Source organism: Micromys minutus (assembly GCF_963924665.1).
Source record: "Micromys minutus genome assembly, chromosome: 1".
NCBI classification, from domain to species: Eukaryota; Metazoa; Chordata; class Mammalia; order Rodentia; family Muridae; genus Micromys; species Micromys minutus.
The window spans coordinates 184,730,022-184,750,668 of record NC_137969.1 but is presented as its reverse complement, the minus strand read 5'-3'; positions in this window follow the sequence as shown (position 1 = coordinate 184,750,668).

Here is a 20,647-nt window from a genome sequence, read left to right as displayed (position 1 = left end):
TCTATGTCTTCTAAGTATACTTTTAAATGCATAGAGAAAATTAAAACCAATAGTTTATTCTTGTTGCTATTTTTATTCCTTAAAATAGTGAAGTATATATGTCATGGAAGCCAACATTTTACATGAGTGGTGACTCTTGATTGCAATTGTCAAAGTCAAGTGGATAATGCTTTTACCCCCAGACACCCTTCGATTAGTCTGCCCTCAGGGCATATATGAGAGGCCATCACCAATGCCATCGGTAACTTTCCTTGGTCTAGGACAATTTAGAGTGCAACTTTCTTTTGTAATTCCAGTTTGAATCAAAGCATCGACTACCCCAAGCATCAGTGCTCTTCAATATCTAATTTCACAGTTTTCTTAACACATATTTCATGTTATTTATTATAGTCAGAGGCATCCCAACACCTTGTCTATCTTTGCTACCTTTTAAATGGTTTCTCTGGCAAACCATCAATCACAAATCATGAAACATATTTTAGCTTAAGTAAGACCAGATAAGAAAGTAAACAAGGCTTGTATGTTTTAATTGGAAACATTGCTCACATCAATAAGTGATAAATGCTAGTTCTATGATGGAATATTTATTTCCTAGATGCATCTGTAATGGAAAGGATGGGCAATATTAAAATCTCTAATCACTCACTAACTTTGAAGCCTAAAGATATTGACAAATACATAACCCAAGCGCTTTGTTTTCAAAGTAATTCAATTTGAGCATTATATTTTTGTTATTACTAAAGAAGTATATATGTGTATTTTACTTATGCTATTCTCTGATTAACCATAGATCATAATAAATTTAATAACAGTGAAAATAAGTTTCTGCATATTTCAAAACTTTTCTTAGATTCATAATTCCCTATTTGATATTTGTATTAAGCAAACAAAATTTTACTGAAGCATTTTTCCTTTAGAGATTTCTGCTAATATACACACTATATTTGGTTTATTTGGAATGTTATCTTAAACACACTAGAATGAATATGTTCCCAGGTAGGAAAGAGTATGCTTCCTTCATAAAATTCAATTCAGAGAGCAGAGATGTGCTCACTTGTTCCATGAAGTCAATTGTGCCACTGAACCATATTAACCAGGTAATGCTCATTCAGTTTACAGGTAATTTATCACAAGAAGAGCACTGTCTCAGGGACGGTTCACACAAATAATTTCGCTTAGGCAAACACCATTTTCCAGTAATGATAGAACAAAATAAACTTTCAGAGCATTTAGGAACAGTGACATCGCACTTTCAGTACACATTTGCCAACCTGTCTCTATTGTTTGCAAAGGAATTAACTGTGGCAAGAAAATCATTAGAGCCATCTGCTCTGGTGGTGAGAAAGCACATCTATGATTATTTTATTACAGGAGCAAAGGGGCGGAAACTGAGAATGATTTTAAAATCATTTACCCTAAATTTGACGTTCTAGCTTTAAAAAAATAACACTATTGTCTGTTCTGGCTGAGGTTTTTTTATAAATTCATTTACTCAGAACCATGCTCCTCAAGTAGAGATTCTAAGAAGGCATTCACATCTTCATTAAAATTTGATGTTACAATTATCTAAATTTGTAATGTGTTTTTATTTATTAAATAAGAAGTGAGAACATAAGTTGGTTTTTTTGTTTGTTTGATTGATTGGGTGGGTTTTAAGTAGCTTAACAAAGTAGTTTCTTGGGTAGCTTTGAAAGAGAAAATAAATCCACAATTTACTTTTGTGGCACAAAAGCACACATGAATGTGATATGAGCTCTCATTGTACAGGTGTTTGTCACGAGTGTGCGAAAAGGGAGAAATAAGGTTAAGAAGAGAAGAAAGAAAATTCACGGATGGACTTGCATTTTAAACACTATGTTGATTTGATTATATTCAGTGTTTGTTATACTTTTTTTGGTGTGTTCCTATACCTGACAACCACATCTTAAATTAAGAAAAAAATTTGGGGCTCATTATTTCAGAGAAATTCTGTTTATTTCAGTAGAGACATAGCAGATGAGCTCAGTTTATAGCCACAGGAATGTTTGATAAAAGTTATTCTCATATTTTTAGAGCAGAAATCAAGACTATGGCTGGAACTTTCCAAGACCTGTCCTTGTGAACTGCGTCTGCCAACAAGGTCTTGTCTATTATAAACCACAACCTGCTCTAGTGAATACATAAAGACTGCCACTACTTGATGACAAGCAGAAAGCCACTATCAACTTGAATGTGTGCATTAAGGTCTACCCTGTAGTGGTAGCACTGCATAAATTGTGAAGTTGGGTGTTGAATGTGTGAATTGGTAAGTACTAACCTTCTCTAGTCTTCATCCATCCACCCCACATCACTACAACATTACAGTAAAGCTTTCTCTTCCTTCCTCGTTCCCTGTTCCCTTTTTTTCCTTGCCTTCCTTCTTTCTCCTTCCTTCCTTTCTTTTGTTCTTTCAAATAACAATGAAAACAACAACAAAAGCAAGCAAGCAAACAAACAAACAAATAAAACATCCCCAGATCTCAAGAAGACATCTGAGTGCCTTTCTTGCATTCTTATGTGGAGGTATTTTTCTCATCAGTGTTTTAAATGGCCTTTTTTGTTTTGTTTTATTTTTCATTTTATTTTTTAATAAATTTATTTTGTGCTCACTTAGTTCCCTCTTGCACATTTCTTCATTCCTCCTCCTTGCAAGGTCTCTCTTTTACCTGAGAACTCAAGGCTCAAGAGCATTAAGGGCATTTTCTTCCACTGAGGCCAGTCCAAATAGACCTCTGCTACAGATATGCCAGGAGCCTTGGGCAAGCCCATGTATGCTGCCTTGTTGGGTTAGTTGAGATGACTGGTTTTCCTGTGGGGTCACTGTTCCTTTCAGCTTCTTCAGTGATTCCCTGAATTCAACCATATAAGTCGCTGACATGAGTTCAAGTCAGCTGCTGGTAGGACCTCTCAGAGGACAGCCATGCTATCCATCTGTCTGTAAACACATCATAGCATAGTGATGTCAGGCCTTGGTGTTCTCCATGAGATAGATCTCAATTTGAGCCAGTCACTGAGTCTCCTTTCCTTCAGTCTCCTCTCCATTTTTGTCCCTGAAGTACTTTTAGAGAGAAACAATTCTGGATCAGAAAAATTTGACTGTCCCTCCACTTGAGGCCCTGTCTGTCTACTAGAGGTGGACTCTTCCAGATCCCTTTGCCCAATTTTGGGCACTTTGGCTAAGGTTATTCCTAATGAGTCCTGAGACTGTCTCACCTCCAGGGTCTGTGGTACTCTCTAGAAAGTCCTGCTACTTCCCACAGCCCAAGGCTGCTTATTTCCATTTATTCTCTTGGAAATCTGGCCTTCTCTTCTGTCCCTCTCATATCTGATCCTGTTTCCCTTTTCTGCTCACCCTGCTCTCTCCAATCCAGGTCCCTCCCTCCTTCAGCCACCCATGATTATTTTCTCCTAAATGGGATTAAAACTTTCTCACCTGAGCATTTCTGTTTTTTACACTTCCTATGGTCTATGGGTTATATACTAGGTATTCTGTATTTTTGGCTAATATCTACATATCAGTGAGTGCATATCATGCATGTCCTTTCTGGTCTGAGTTACTTGACTCAGGGTGATATTTTCTAGTTCCATCCATTAGCCTGCAAAATTCATGGTATTCTCGTTTTTAATGGCTGAATAATATTCCATTGTGTAAATGACCACATTTGCTGTATGTATTCTTTTGTTGAGAGACATCTTGGGTTGTTTACAGATTCTTGATATTACAAATAAGGCTGCTATAAACATGAGGGAGCATGTGGAGCATCTTCTGGGTTTATGCCAAAGAGAGGTATAGCTGGGCCTTCAGGAAGATCTATTACCAATTTTCTAAGGAATCATCATATTGATTTCTATAGTGGCTGTACCAGTTTGTAATCACACCAGCAATAGAGGAGTGTTCCTATTTTTTCATAATCTTGCCAGCATCTGCTGCCACCTGAGTTTTTGGTCTTAACCATTCTGATTGGTGTGAGGTGGAATCTCAATATTGTAATGGGCATTTTTTAGGTATAAAGTTATTTCCAAATTGTATTGCTCAGAAATTGAGGTGCTGTAGGCAGGCATGTTGATCATGAATTTCATTAGCAGCATGAGAAAAAAGTGAAAGTAGTTCTTTCTCAGTATTTCAAGCTGAGAATTAGAAATGTAGGATGTGGTGCACATAAAAATCCACTGTCTTTCTAGGTTAGACTATCCATCTAGGTACTATTGGAGTAGCAGTCAGGAAATGTCACTTCCTGCCTCAACCTTTTTTCTCACAGAGAGCTTGGGCAAAGTTCCATAAATGCCTTAAAGGGGGAACAGATTAGACTGGATCTTTGTAACTATATAAGAATAAACCATATGGGGTCGAATCATGTGGTCCTCAGCACCATGCCACCACACTATCACCTGACCATCTTGGCTTTCCACTCCCACACTGGAGAACACAGCAACATGATAGTATCTAGAGATTTCTACTTTGCCTTTAAGAACAGACAAGCAGAGGGGGGTGAGATTGGGAGCTGGGTGGGCAAAGGGAATAAATTTTCAACTGTAAATAGAGAGAGTATCTAATATTTTTTTAGAAACAGGAACACTGAAACTAATAGAAGAGAAAGTGTGGGAAACCTTAGAACACATAGGCACAGGGGTAATTTTTCTGAACAGAATACCAATTGTTTATTCTCTAAGACCAAGAATCAACAAATGGGATCTCATAAAATTACAAAGCTTCTGTAAGGCAAAGGACACTGTCAGAAGGACAAAATGGCAACAAACCGAATAGGAAAAGATCTTTATCAATCCTACATCTGATGGAAGGCTAGTATCTAATATATACAAGGAAATCAAGAAGCTATACCCTAGAAAATTAAAGAATCTTATTAAAAAATTGGGTATAGAGCTAAACAAATAATTCTCAACTGAGGAATACCAAATGGCTGAGAAGCGCCTAAAGAAATTCCCAACATCCCTAGTCATCAAGGAAATGGAAACCAAAACGACCCTAAGATTTCACCTCACACCAGTCAGAATGGCTAAGATCAAAACCTCAGGTGACAGCCGTTGCTGGTGAGAATGTGGAGAAAAAGAATCACTCCTCCATTGTTGGTGGGGTTGTAAGCTACTACAACCACTCTGGAAATCAGTCTGGTGGTTCCTCAGAAAATTGGACATAGTACTACCTGATGACTTAGCAATACCACTCCTGTCATATACCCAAACGTAGCTCCAAAGACATATGCTCAACAATGTTCATAGCAGCCTTATTTATAATAGCCAGAAGCTGGAAAGAACCCAGATGTCCCTCAACAGAGGAATGGATTCAGAAATTGTGGAACATATACACAATGGAGTACTACTCAGATATTAAAAACAACGAGTTCAGGAAATTCCTAGACAAATGGATGGAACTTGAAGCTATCATCTTGAGTGAGGTAACCCAGGCACAAAAGCAAACTCATGGTATGTACTCACTTATAAGGAGATACCCATCCCCCCAAAAAAGAGCTCGGAATACCCAAGAAACCATTCACAGAAATTATGAAGGTCAACAAAAAGAAAGTCCAGAATGTGGATGACTCAGCACTTCTTAGAATGGAGAACAAAACAGGGGAGGAAATACAAAGTCAAATAGACGAACAAGGATTGAAGAAAAGATTTACAAACACTGTCTCATCTGGAGAACCACTGCATATGCAGCCACCAAACCCAAGCACTATTGCTGATGCCAAGAAGTGTTTACTGGCAGGAACCAGATATAAATGTCTCCTCAGAGGCTCTCCCAGAGTCATACAGAAACAGATGAGAATGCTTGCAACTAAACATCAGACTGAATACAAGGACCCCCAATGAAAGAGCGAGAGAAAGGACTGAGAGAGCTGAAGGGTTTACATTCTCATGGAAAAAACATCATCATTATCTGAGGCACTGAGGTGGAGAGGGTGATTGGGAGAGGGAGCACCTTCATAGAATCAAGTTGATGGGAGGAGGGAGGGGAGTGGGGGGAAGAGTATAACATTTGAAATGTAAATAGAGGCAATATCCAATAAAATTAAAAATAAAAAGGAATGTGGAACTATTGTTTGACGGTTTGTCCATACATACACCTAGAGAAATGGCTGGATCTTTAGTGTTTTTTACTGACAATGTTCTATGCGGAATTTAATATAGCCTTAGAGCATTGGTTCTCATCACATGGGTCTTGACACTTTTTGTGGTCCAAGGACATTTTTAAAGGAGTCACCTAAGACAATAGAAAAACACAAATATTTACATTTCATTTTAGAATAGTACCAAAATTAGTTATGAAGTAGCAAAAATAATAATTAAATGGCTGGGAGTCACTACAACATAAATATAGGTTGATGTTAATGTGGTACATGATTGATCAGTAAAGAGTGGATGGAGACAGACTACTGTTAAGAAGAGAGGAGTGTTCAGAAAGAACTATGTCCAATTTTCTGAGGAACCGCCAGACTGATTTTCAGAGTAGTTGTACCAGTTTACAACCCCACCAACAGTGGAGGAGTGTTCTTCTTTCTCCCCATCCTCAGCAGCATCTGCTGTCATCTGAATTTTTGATCTTAGCCATTCTGACTGGTGTGAAGGTGGTTCCTCAGAAAATCGGACATATTTCTACCTGAAGACTCAGTTATTCCACTTCTGGGCACATACCCCAGAGATGCTCCAACATACAATAAGAGCACATGCACCACAATGATCATAGTAGTCCTATTTATCATAGACAGAAGCTGGAAAGAACCCATATGTTCTTCAGTAGATGAATGGATACAAAAATTGTGGTACATTTACAAAATTGAGTACTACTCAGCTATCAGAAAAAATGACTTTATGAAATTTCTAGGAAAATGGATGCATCTAGAGAATATCATCCTGAATAAGGTACCCCAGTCACAAAAGAACAGATATAATATGCAGTCACTGATAATTGGATACTAACTCCAAATAGCGCTGAATACCCCCAAAACAACTGACAGGCCATATGAAGTCCAAGAAAAACAAAGGCCAAAAGATGAAAACCTCAGTTCTTCTTAGAAAAAAAAATGTATAGCACCCTCTCAGAGTGTGGTACACCTGGACCTTAAATTGTTAATAATTCAAGAGCAAGAATATAGCCTTGTGACAATTTTTGACATTCAAATATCATTATGCTTAATCTATACTCACCAAGAAATCGGTTTCCATGTTACATTCTGTCCTACATGTACTTTATGCTTATGGTAACTAGTGGGATTTCAATGCATGCTATCAAACCTCTAAAAGACTTAAGAACTGACAAAAATATTCATATAGTGTTATGCCAAAATGCCTTTTAAAATCTATATATGTACCCCTCTTTTTAAATAAAGTTGTAAGAGATAAAAAAAAAACAAAATAAAATAAAAAAATAAATTGTGGTTAACAAAAGAAGAGAGGAGTGGAAGATTCTTGGAGGAAGAAGATGGAAGCAGATGAAGGTGTTTCTCTCTGTGCATCTCTAGTTTGATAAAGTTTTTATGATGATTTCAAAAGGTTTCTCTGAGTCAATTTATTTTAGCTAGGTGGGCAGTTTATACCTTTGTTTATTGGCTGTAAGATTATTGTGGAGAGGCTTTGTAGATTGAGAATTTAACATATAAACCTGTTTAATAAGTTAATGTAGTAGTGTCATGTGTATACTGGGAGGTGGTGGAAAGTGAGTGAAAACAAAACACAGGAGCAGTAGAGTGAATCATGCCTGAGTACATTGGACCACTAAGTTAGAGCTATCCCACAATGCCATGTGGCCCCACAGGTGCTGGACCTAGCAGAAAATAAAAAGGTTTCCACATTTTAGTATTTACGGCTACTCATAAAGAGCTGTATTAAAGGGTTAGTTGAGGAGCACTGCCCTAGAGGGTCTGCTATGTGCTGGAGGGCTTTTGGACTCTTCCCACCTCCTAAAGACAGTGCACATCATCCAGGTGGTCAGTGATGACTTCCTCATGCTTACCTTTATGACCTACAAAGGGTAACTGACCATCAAATTAACACTGGTTTAGGGTCAGACAAGATATTTTCTCCTCAGCTGGAAGAAGTCATTGATAGTGGACACCATAAATTATTGGCTTTAATGTCATACTGTATATGTGACCTTAGTACACTAGGAAGCATCAGGAGGTCCAAAGACATGATTTTCTCTTCAATTACCCATTCTTTTTCTTTTTATTTATACATACATCTACAGAGTGGAAGTTTAATTGACAGTCTCTGGGTAGTGACTTTTCTTTAAAAAAATAAATTAGATTGGCATTTCTCTTCAGAAGGCACCTGTAAAATGTCTTCTCCATCATTATCCTGGTGTTTATCTAACTCAGGTAGTTTCCTAGTTAATGAATTGATTACCTGACCCTTCTTACTGTTCTGGTTTGGGGGTATCAGAAATGTTGTTCTTTTTGTTGTAAACAGATAATATGTATATTTGGTGCATGGAAAGGTTCTGGATTACTAGCAGAGGCATTTTGACTCTAAACAGGAAGGAGACAGGCACATTCTCACTGAAACTAGGCTTTTAATTTCACACTGGAACATAAGTTCCAGCCTTTATTCAATGAGTCAGAAACACCATGAACATGTGATCTGTTAGTACAAAATCCTTGTAGTGTCTGGAAAGTGATTATAAACTAAAAATGGGCCTAGAGATGGAGAGGTATGTATTCTTGTATTACTCATCTACTATTTTCCACTTAATATTTGATTGGAATGAACTTTTAAATCAAAACTAAATAGAATAATAAATATGACATGATAGAAATTGTCAAATAGACCATGAACAGTGGAGATCTAGGGATACAAGCCTGGTGAGACTGCACTGCAATTAGCAGGGGCACAGAAAGATCTGGGCCCAGCACGAAGAAAGGACATAACCGCTGCCTTCCCCCCTGTTGGTTCAAGGGAGTTGGAACTCTACTGTAGGGACTCAGTTTCCAACTGAAGGGCACTGCACACCAAACGCTCAGACCATCTGTCACCGGGAACAGTAGAGAACCAGGGACATAGGCCTGGTGAGAATGCACTGCAAGTAGTCAAGACACAAGGAAGTCTGGGCAGAGCATGCAGAAAGCACCCCTCCCCATTGATTCAGGGGAGAAATAACTCTACTATAGGGACCCTGCTCCACTCAAAGGGCCCCTGAGTGCCGACCAAATGCTCAGGCCATCTGCCAACAGTATCAGCAGAGATCCGGGGACACGGGCAAGGTACATGGGAGATACTGGAACCAATCACTAAAACAAGACCACATATACTAACAGAGAACAAGATGACAAGAGGAAAGCAAAAGAAATTACCAAATGGGAAGTAATATAACCTGGCAACACTAGAACCCAGCTCTCCCATCACAGCAAAACGTGGTATGCCAAACACTCCAGAAAAAGAAGACTCAGACACGAAATCATACTACAAGATGATAAAAGAGATGCTTAAACAAGAATGGGAGAAAAAGCATAAAGAAATAGAAGATTTTAGAGATAAAACAGCAAAATAACTCAAAGAAGTCAAAGAACTAGAGGAAAACAGAACCAAAGAGATGAAGGAATAAAAGAAGAAATTTAAAATGGAAATGGAAACAAAAAAGAAAACAATAAAAGAGACAACACTGAAGGTAGAAAACCTAAAACAGAAATCAGGAGTCACAGATGCAAGTATCACCAACAGACTACAAGAGATGGAAGAGAAAATATCAGGGGCCAAAGACAACATGGAAAACATAGACAAAAGAGTCAGAGAAGATGCAAAAGCCGAAAAGCACCTAACCCAAAATATTCAGGAGATCCAGGACACAATGAGAAGACCAAATTAAGGATAATAGAAATAGGACAAGATGAAGAATATCAACTAAGAGGCACAGTATATATCTTCAACAAAATTGTAGAAGAAAACTTCCCTACCCTTAAGAATGATATGACCATGAGCATAAAAGAAGCCTACAGAACTACAAATAGACTGGACCAGAAAAGAAATTCTTCCCAACACATAACAGTCAAAACGTCAAGTACCCAAAGCAAAGAATACTAAAAGCAGTAAGGGAAAAAAGTCACGTAACATATAAAGGCAGACCAATCAGAATCACACCCGATTTCTCAACATAGACTATGAAAGCTAGAAGATCCTGGACAGACATCATACAGACACTAAGAGAACACAGGTGTCAGCCCAAGCTACAATACCCAGAAAAACTCTGAATCACCATCAATGGAGAGACCAAGGTATTACAGGACAAAACGAAATTGACACAATATCTGACCACAAACCTAGCACTACAACGAATTATGGGTGGAAAACCCAATGCAAGAAGGGAAACTACATCCTAGTAAAAACAAGAAAATACCTAAACAAGAAAACCAAAAGAAGAAAGACACACAGACAGAATTCTAGCTCAAAAAGCAAAAAGAGCAGGAAACAGAAACCACTATTCCTTAATAACTGTTAACATAAATGGACTCAATTACCCAATAAAAAGACATAGTCTATTAAAATGGATACAAAAACAGAGTCGAGCATATTGCTGCATACAGGAAACTCATCTCAGAGACAAAGACAGACACTATCTCAGAGTAAAAGGTTGCAAAAAAAAAAAAAAAAAAAAAAAAAACTTCCAAGAAAGCAAATCCAAGAAACAAGATGGAATGGCCATTCTAATATCAAATAAAATAGATTTTCAATCTAAGGTTATCAAAAAAGATAAGGAAGGACACCTTTTACTCATTACAGGGGAAATTTGTGAGGAGGAACTCTCAATTATTAACATACATGCTCCAAAAAAAGAGCACCCATATTCATAAAAAAAAACTATACTAAAGCTCAAAAAATACATTGTACCCCACACAATAATAGTGGGAGACCTCAACACCCCACTCTCAGCAATGGACAGATTATAGAAACAGAAACTGAATAAGCACACAGTGAAACTAGCAGAGGTTATGAACCAATTGGAATTAATAAACATCTACAGAACATTTCATCCTAAAACAAAAGAATAAACCTTCTTTTAAGCACCTCAGGGAACCCTCTCCAAAACTGACCATATAATGGGTCACAGAGCAAGCTTCAGTAGATATAGGAAGATTGAAATAATTCCATGCATCCTTTCAGATCACCATGGTCTATGGCTGGTCTTTAATAACAAAAAAGACAACAAAAAAACCCACATACCCATGAAAACTAAACAATGCTCTATTAAATGATAACATGGTCAAAGAAAAAATAAAGAAAGAAATGATTTTCTAAAATTTAATGAAATGAAAACACAACATACCCAAAACTATGGGATGCAATAAAAGCAGTATTGAGAAAAAAATTCATAGCTCTAAGTGTGTCCAAAAATAAACCAGAAAAAGCATACAATAGCAACTTGGCAGCACAGTTGAAATCTCTAGAAAAAAAAAGAAGCAGATATACCCAAGAGGAGTAGAGAAAAAGAAATAATCAAACACAGAGCAGAAACTGACCGAATAGATACAAAAAGAACCATTCAAAAAATTAACAAAAGCAAGAGCTGGTTCTTTGAGAAAATTAACAAGATTTATAAACCCTTAGCCAGACTAACTAAAGGGCAAAGAGAGAGTATCCAAATTAACAAAATCAGAAATGAAAGTGAAGACATAATAACTGAAACTGAGGAAATTCAAGAAATCATCAGATCCTAATACAAAAGCCTGTACTCAGCAAAGCTGGAAGATCTGGAGGAAGTGGATGAATTCCTAGACAGATATCAGATACTAAAGTTAAACTACAACAAGGTAAACCATCTAAATAATCCCATAACACCTAAATAAATAGAAGCAGTCATCAAAAGCCTCTCAACCAAAAAAAGGCCAGGTCAAGATGGGTTAAGTGCAGAATTCTATCAGACATTTTTGACTACGTAATATCAATACTCTCCAAACTATTCCACGAAATAGAGTCAGATGGAACACTACCTAACTCATTTTTGGAGGCCACAATAACCCTCATTCCTAAACCACATAAAGACCCTACAAGGAAAGACAACTTCAGACCAATCTCACTTATGAACCTTGATGAAAAAATCCTCAACAAAATCCTTGAAAACTAAATCCAAGAACACATCAAAAGGATCATTTACCATGATTAAGTAGGCTTCATCCCTGGGATGCAGGAATGGTTTAATATCCAGAAATCCATCAATGCAATCCCTCATATAACAAACTCAAAGAAGAAAACAACATGGTTATCTCAGTAGATGCAGAGTAAGCATTTGACAAAATTCAACATCCTTTCATGTTAAAAGTCTTGGGAAGAACAGGAATTCAAGGACCATAGATAAACATAATAAAAGCAATATACAGCAAACCAATAGCCAACATCAAATTAATGGTGAGACACTTGAAGCAATCTCACTAAAATCAGGGACTATACAAGACTGCGCACTCTCCCCCTACCAATTCAACATTGTACTGGAAGTCCTGGCCATAGCAATTAGACAGCAAAAGGAAATCAAAGGGATACAAGTTGAAAGGAAGAAGTAAAAATATCAGTGTATTAGATGACAAGATAGTGTATGTAAATGACCCCAAAAACTCCACCAGAAAACTTCTACCGGTGATAAACAAGTTCAACAAAGTGGCTGAATATAAATTTAACTCAAAAAAATGAGTAGTCTTCCTCTACTGAAAGGACAAACATGCGAATAAAGAAATTAGGGAAAAGATACCCTTCTCAGTAGTAAGAAACAATATGAAAAAACCTTGGTGTGACTCTAACTAAGCAAGTAAAGAACCTGTATGAAAAGAACTTCAAATCTCTAAAGATAGAAATCGAGGAAGATATCAGAAAATGGAAAGATTTCCCATGCTCGTGGATTGGAATGATCCACATTGTAAAAATGGCCCTCTAACCTAAAGCAATCTACAGATTCAACACAATCCCCATCAAAATTCCAACCCAATTCTTCATAAAGTTGGAAAGAGCAATGTGCAATTTCATCTGGAATAAAAAAAGATGTAGAATAGCCAAATCCATCCTCAACAACAAGAAAATATCTGCTCGAATCACCATCCCTGACCTCAAACCATATTACAAGGCAATTGTGATAAAAACTGCATGGTACTGGCACAGAAATAGGCATGTGGATCAATGGTATAGAACAGAAGATACAGAAATGAGCCCTCACATATATGGTCACTTGATTTTTGACAAAGGAGCTGTAACATTCAATAGAGAAAGGACAGCCTCTTCAACAAATGGTGTTGGTCCAACTGGCACCCAGCATGCAGAAGAATGAAAATAAACCCTTTCTTATATCCTTGTACAAAGCTCAAGTGCAAGTGGATCAACGATCTCCACATTAAACCAGGTATACTTAAATTATTAGCAGAGAAATTAGGGAAAAATCTTAGAACACATAGGCACAGGAGAAAATTTCCTGAATGGAACACCAATGGCTCCACTCTAAGGTCAAATGTTGACAAATGGGACTTAATGAGATTGCAAAGTTTTTGTAAGGATAAGGACACGGTCAAGAAAACAAAAAGCAGCCAACAGATTGGGAAAACATTTTTACCAACCCCACATCTAATAGAGACCTAATATCTTAGGTATACAAAAAACTCAAGAAGCCAGATACCAGAGAACCAAACAATCCTATTAAAAAATGGGGTACAGAGCTAAACAAAAAGTTCTCAATTGAGGAATATCGAATGGCTGAGAAGCATCTAAAGAAGTGCTTGACATCCTTAGCCATCAGGGAAATGAAAATCAAAACAAACCTGAGATTCCAACTCATGCCAGTCAGATTGGCCAAGATAAATATTCAGATGACAGCAGATGCTGGCGAGGATGTGGAGAAAAAGGAACACTCCTCCACTGTTGGTGGAGTTGTAAACTGATACAACCACTCTGGAAATCAGTCTGGCAATTCCTCAGAAAATTGGACATAGTACTACCTGAAGACCCAGTTATTCTACTTCTGGGCATTTACCCCAGAGACGCTCCAGCATACAACAAGGACACATGCACCACAGTGTTCATAGCAGCTCTATTTATAGAAGCCAGAACCTGGAAAGAACCCAGATGTCCCTCAGTAGATGAATGGATACAAAAATTGTAGTACATTTACAAAATGGAGTATTAATCAGCTATCAGAAACAATGACCTTAAGAAATTCTTAAGAACATAGATGCATCTAGAGAATATCATCCTGATTGAGGTAACCTAGTCACAAAAGAACAGACATGATATGCAGTCACTGATAATTGGATACTAACCCCAGAAAGCTGTGAACTCCCCAGAAACAACTCACAGACTGTGTAAAATTCAAGGAAAAAAGAAAGAAAGAAAAATCTATTATGTTTACTCCTTACACACCAAGAAAATTTTGACTAATTCCAGGTTACATCCTGTTTTACATGTACTTTATGCTCATTGTAAATAATAAGATCTTAATGCACACTATCAAACCTTAAAAAAATAATAAAGTGGTTAAAATAAAAAAAAAAGTTAGACACCAGAGAATTAAACAACCCTATTAAAAATTGGGGTACAGTTCTAAACAAAAATTTCTCAATTGAGAAATATCAAATGGCTGAGAAATATCTAAGGAATCGATCGACATCATTAGGCATAAGGGAAATGCAAATCAATACAACCCTGTGATTCTACCTCACACTAGTCAGAATGGCTAAGATCAAAAAGCAGATGCTGGCCAGGATGTCAACAAAGAGGAACACTTCTCCACTGTTGGTGGAGTTGTAAACTGGTACAACCACTCTGGAAATCAGTCTGGCAGCTTTTTCAGAAAATTGGACATAGTACTACCTAAATACCCAGTTATTTTCTTCTAGGCATATACCCCAGAGAATCTCCAACATACAACCATGACACATGCACCACAATGTTCATAGCAGCCCTATTTATTATAGACAGAAGCTGTAAAGAACCCAGATGTCCCTCAGTAAATGAATGGATACAAAAATTGTGGTATATTTACACAATGGAGTACTACTCAGCTAACAGAAACAATGAATTTATGAAATACTAAGAAAATGGATGCATCTAGAGAATATTATCCTGAGTGAGGTAATCCAGTCACAAAAGAACAGACATAATACACAGTCACTGATAATTGAATACTAACCCCCAGAAAGCTCTGAACACCCCAGAAACAACTTACACACTATATGAAGTTCAAGAAAAACAAAGACCCAAAGATAAAGGAAAGAAAAATCATTTTACTTAATATTTACACACCAAAAAAACTTTGACTAATTCCAGATAATATTTTATTTGACATATACTTTATTTTTATCGTAACTAGTAAGATTTTAATGCATACTATCAAACGTTTAGAAAAATCAAGTACTGACAATAATGTATTCATATACTGTTATGCAAAAATGATTTTAAAATCTGTATATTTATCTTTTTTAAAAATAAAGTTGTTCAATTAAAAAAGTGATAACAATGTTCAAAATATAAATAAAAATATAAATAATTACCTTTAAAAATTGTTAAATAAATGAATTGGCTAAAAAAAAAGTTCAGTATATACTATACAAGACAACTTTTTGGAATGCCTTATATATTAAAATTCACAAGTATATCGTGACTTTTGTTTGTTATCTCTTGTCTATGAAAATATATCAATAGTCTTTCTTGAAACAAGAAACTCAGTTCTTCTATGGTGATGAAAATTTGTCTATAACTCTGGTCTGAGAAGCTATAGTTTAGTGTGTGAGCCACACCAGTAAAACCAGTAATTCCTTTAAAATGTGGATAGTTCTTCTTACACTGAAGCAATTACACTTATACATTTCATTGGGACAACTATTATATCTAGATGTCTAGCAGTTGTTTATTATGAATAGTTACCATTTCTTAACACCTATTAAATGAAAAATTAGGACAATATTTTTTCCAGTACTCTCTTGTGGATGAAGGTTGACATTTATTAAAGAACATGGTAATTGCTAGAACATGTGGTACTGACTTCTTTGTTTCTATGAAAGTACAGAGAATATTATCCAGTCTTGAGCTGTGCACCACGAATGCAAATGTGAGCACAGGGAGAGATACCAGATGACTCCAAGTCAAATATCTATGATGTAACAACATATACTCCCACCCATGCCAAGCACCAGCATTCACTACCGAGGACTTCGTAGACATGCTTTAGGAAAAGCAACATGCACTAAAAAAAGACAATGCATAGGAAAAGCTGGAGAGACAGCTCGGCTGTTAAAGGCTAGGTTCACAACTAACAAAGCACCATACTTGGGGAGTTCATGTTCCTAATTTTATACCACAACTTTCTACCAGATTGGGGACATTATTCAACTCTAGGAAACAAATATTACTTGTAATCACTATTACAAATAATGAAACTACACTGAGAATTAGAAGTTAGAGGTAAATCATAGGGAGTTGTTGCCAGTATTCTCAATCTCTAGTAGTGACAAAGAAAGAAAGAAAAAAAAAGAAAGAAGGAAAAAGGAAGGAAGGAGGGAAGGAAGGAAGGAGGGAGGGAGGGAAAGAAGGAAGGAAAGAGAGAGAGAAATAAAGAAAGCACAACACAAAACACTGAGGGGCCAATTCACAAAAGAAGTAACTGAAGGGGGAACGACAGAGGTCCAGCAAGTAGTAGAGCAGATCAGGTTGAAATGCGAGCACAGTCCTTGCAGCAACAGGCAAAAATGAAGCGCCAGAAAAGAAGGTCCACAAACAATCACAAAGCAATGATAATGTAGTCCATCCACCCATTGACTGACCCTACTTGGCCTTGGGGGTTGGAGATGAGGTGGCACAGGGAACAGACTCCAAGAGCAGGTAGGAAACAGGGCAACAAGCTCATCTGAACGCTGCTGTAAGCTCGTTCCTCCACGTGTACCCCATTGGTCACTAGAAAACAGCTCTTCTAAACAGCAGTTCCCTATTGGCTGGCATTGTCAGCACCAGCAATCCTTGGTCTCTGGTAGTCTTTAATTTGGTCCTCCTGCAAAAGATGCCTTTGTGGCTGTGTGGCTTCCAGATATAGCCTTGCAGTTCTTTCTACGGTGTGTCTGCTTAGTTTCACATCGAAAACCTTAAAAGTCCTTGAATGACATTCACAGCCCCTATAATCTAGCTTCATTCTCTACCCTGGCTTCCATCTCTCGCCATCCTCCAGTCCCTAGAAGGCACATGCCAAGAGCCGCAATAGGAAACTGAGTCTAGTATTAACGTTATGAACCTAGAAGGCTCCGTGTTTCACATCTGTTAGTCTACACACTATGGGAACCTGCAACTGGACTCCTACAAAAGTGTCGTGCCTGCCATTCTCTTCAATAGCTACTTAGCCACTTCTTTTTCATGGGTAGGCAGGCCTCTCTAACTTCCCCATAGAATGAGTACAATAACATTATCTTTAAGATTTCAAAAACGTTCACACACAACATTGGCTTAATTTAGAAAAACAAACAAATAAGACCCAAAGCCTGAACACCTCCATAAAAATATAGTCTTTGTTTTATGCAAAGATCTAGAAATTTATTTTCTTGAGAGAATACACACACACACACACACACACACACACACACATACACACACACACATCTGTTTTAATCAATGGCTTCACAATTATTTTAAGCATCAAAACATTGACTTGAAGTAATGGAAGAAATGGTGTTAACTTTGATAACATTCAGAATATACTATCCCGAAATATGGCACCAGCGGCATTTGAGAAAAATAGCTGAAGATACTACGTCGTTTTACTGTTCTCCCACCGTTGGCACGTGAAGCCTGACATAGGAATCCTATGACCTTTACCTGAGCCATGTGGTGGAACTCCCTGCAGTCATGTCCTCTTTATACCCTAAAGGTCACACGAGTGTAAAGAAGGCATCAAGCAGATACTGCTGCACACACCATGTATTATCAGTAAATCACCCTTCTTTGTTCAGTCACCATCTGCAGAAAGTCCATTCTTTATAAACCTATCCAGAATTAAGCTGAGCATTTTGTTAGTAGTCCCAGCACCTCAAAGGCTATGGCGAAAGATCTCTTGAGCCAGTACCATAACAGGCCAACCTAGGAGACATAAGGAGATTCTGTTTATAATGAGTTACAAAACCAAATAGGTTTCTCTGTTTCTTTTGTTCTATATTTATGAAGGCACTCGAGTAAATCTCAAATTAAGATAATCTGTATGTCTTTCTTTTGTTCGTTTGTCTTCTTTTTGTTTTTAAAATAGATGTCTCAGCCATGAACCTAGGAGTGAAAAAATATTTACTTCTTAGTTCTGGATTCAACAAATCTGACTCAATACCAATTCTTAAAAATGATAACATTTAAGTGAGCCTGTCTTAAGTTTTACAGGTTCACCCCATTATCATCATGGCAGAAAGCATGGCATTGTGCAGGCAGACGTGGTGATGGAGAAGCCTAGAGTTCTACATCTGATCCAAAGGCAGCCAGAAGAAGGGTCTGGATTTCACACTGGATAGAGCAAAAGATACAGAGTCCTCAAGGCCACGCCTACTCTAATAAGGCCACAACCCCAGCAGTGTCATTTTTTGTGCACTACAAATTCAAATTCATGAGTGTATGGAGGCCAAACCTATTCAAACCACCACATAAATAAATAATAAAAACAACCAGAGAATGCTTGTATAAGTCTTGTTTAATGAAGGCCCAAAGCAGAAAGGAATATTCAGTGATATTTAACACACACACACACACACACACACACACACACACACACACAAACACACTATAGTTAGAACATGTGGAAAAAAACTTCTCAATTAGTAACTAGTAGACTGACAGAAATTATCATTAAAATTACATTGCCTTTTAAGTTACATGTTAAACTTTATCAACAGATAATTCAAGAATTGCATATATTTTCTTGTTCTTCTTCAAATATGTGTACTAATCCAGCTAACAATCAAGTTATTGGAGGTCATTGGTACAGACCTTTTGTAAAGACTAAGTAAATCATTTCGACCCAGTGTGTACCTAAATCTAGCCCAGGCAGCTTTCACTGCCTTTATCTTTGAAAGTAGGTCTCCTGCCTGAAATCTTTCTCTCACTTCCTCTTGTCAGCAGAGTGAGTCACCCAGTCCTCACTGAAACCATCTGTGGACCTCCCAAACTCCACAGTCTTTCTTCTCACTTCTCTCCTCTCATGGAAGCTATAATTGTGGTTTATAATAACTATCTCATTGTATTATAACTGGCCCTGAAGCTGGTGCTTTCTGTTTGATTATAAAATTTTTGAAGAAAAAAAAAAAACCTGTATTTTCATCTCTCTGGTGACTAACAGGAAGCTGGCAGACAAGTACCAAAAACCTCCTTCTCTATCAAAAATAAATCAGTTTTTTTTTTCCTCATGTGTAGTTCAGGAAAAACAAATGTGCATGTAGGTTCAAATGTAAGTCCCTTCTTCCTGAGTTACTAATTAAGACAGAGTAAACCTACATCACCAAGGAGGTAAGGGCCATGGCATTCTACACTTCCAGCTGGTAACATGTGTGAGGAAGATATTTCCACTCTTAATGCAGAGGAGACTTCAAGGCACAGGAGAAAGGCTAATGGAAAACCACACCTAGCATGTTGGCTCTGCCTGACAAGAATACTTTTCTATTTTCCTGATACCTTATCCATAAGTTAAATTTATAATGTTTAATAACTTGTTTTGGGCTTCTGTGAATGGTAACAGAAAAGTTAAGAACACAGTATCTGTTAGTCAGTGCTTCTTCAGACCTGGTAGATATCATTGCTCAGAAGCAGCCCCTCCCTTTAATCCAATCATCCTTCCTTTGAAATTGGGCTCCCATGTTTAGAAAAATATATATTAGTTTATTGCTTAGTTAAAATATTTTAGTTAACCTAAAGAGCTCTAGTCTGGAAAGTGCCATCTCTTCCTCCTATTTTGTTTCCCTTTCAACACCTGGGACACAGTGCTGACTGGCTCAAAATTTGTTCCTTGGTTTTGCTGAAGTGACTGAGACCATTTTTCTCCAAGTACAGCTGTTTCCACGTGTACTGCAATACTCTCGATAGGCGCTCTGACTCCAGCCACATAGCACATGCGCCCTTGAACCCTGCCAGGCTGTGATCACTAGATAATTTTCAGCTGCAAGTCCATAGTTTTTATTTTAATCTGGGAAGTTATAAAAATAACAATACTACATCACTTTCTAACTTCCAAAGCGACTTTGGCTTTTTTTTTTTTCTTTCTAATTCCTTTCGTTTCTCTTTTATGAGCCTGCCAACGCTGTGGCTTTTGCTCCCCTTCTATATTTAATCAGAGTAACCAATGCTAAGAATTTTTCCAGGGAGTTTAATTTGATATGTTTTGAAACATTTATTTATGCCATATGACATTTAAAGCAATTGAATTATTATTATGTTGCAGAGGCTAGATGAGAAATTTGGGGGGCAGGGGGTGTATACACAAACCAGAAATCAAGGATTAGTTTCATCGAAAAGAGCTCCCATAAAACAGAAATGAATAAGAGTTCACAAGAACAGGGGGCGAAATTACATGACAATTTTGATGAATCTGAAGTCACCAACACAAGGCTGCTTAGTTCGAGAGTTAAATTGGGTTTCATTTGGCCGTGGCCTTGTGTTTTTGATCTGTGTTAGCACCATTGTAAGAGCCATGCTG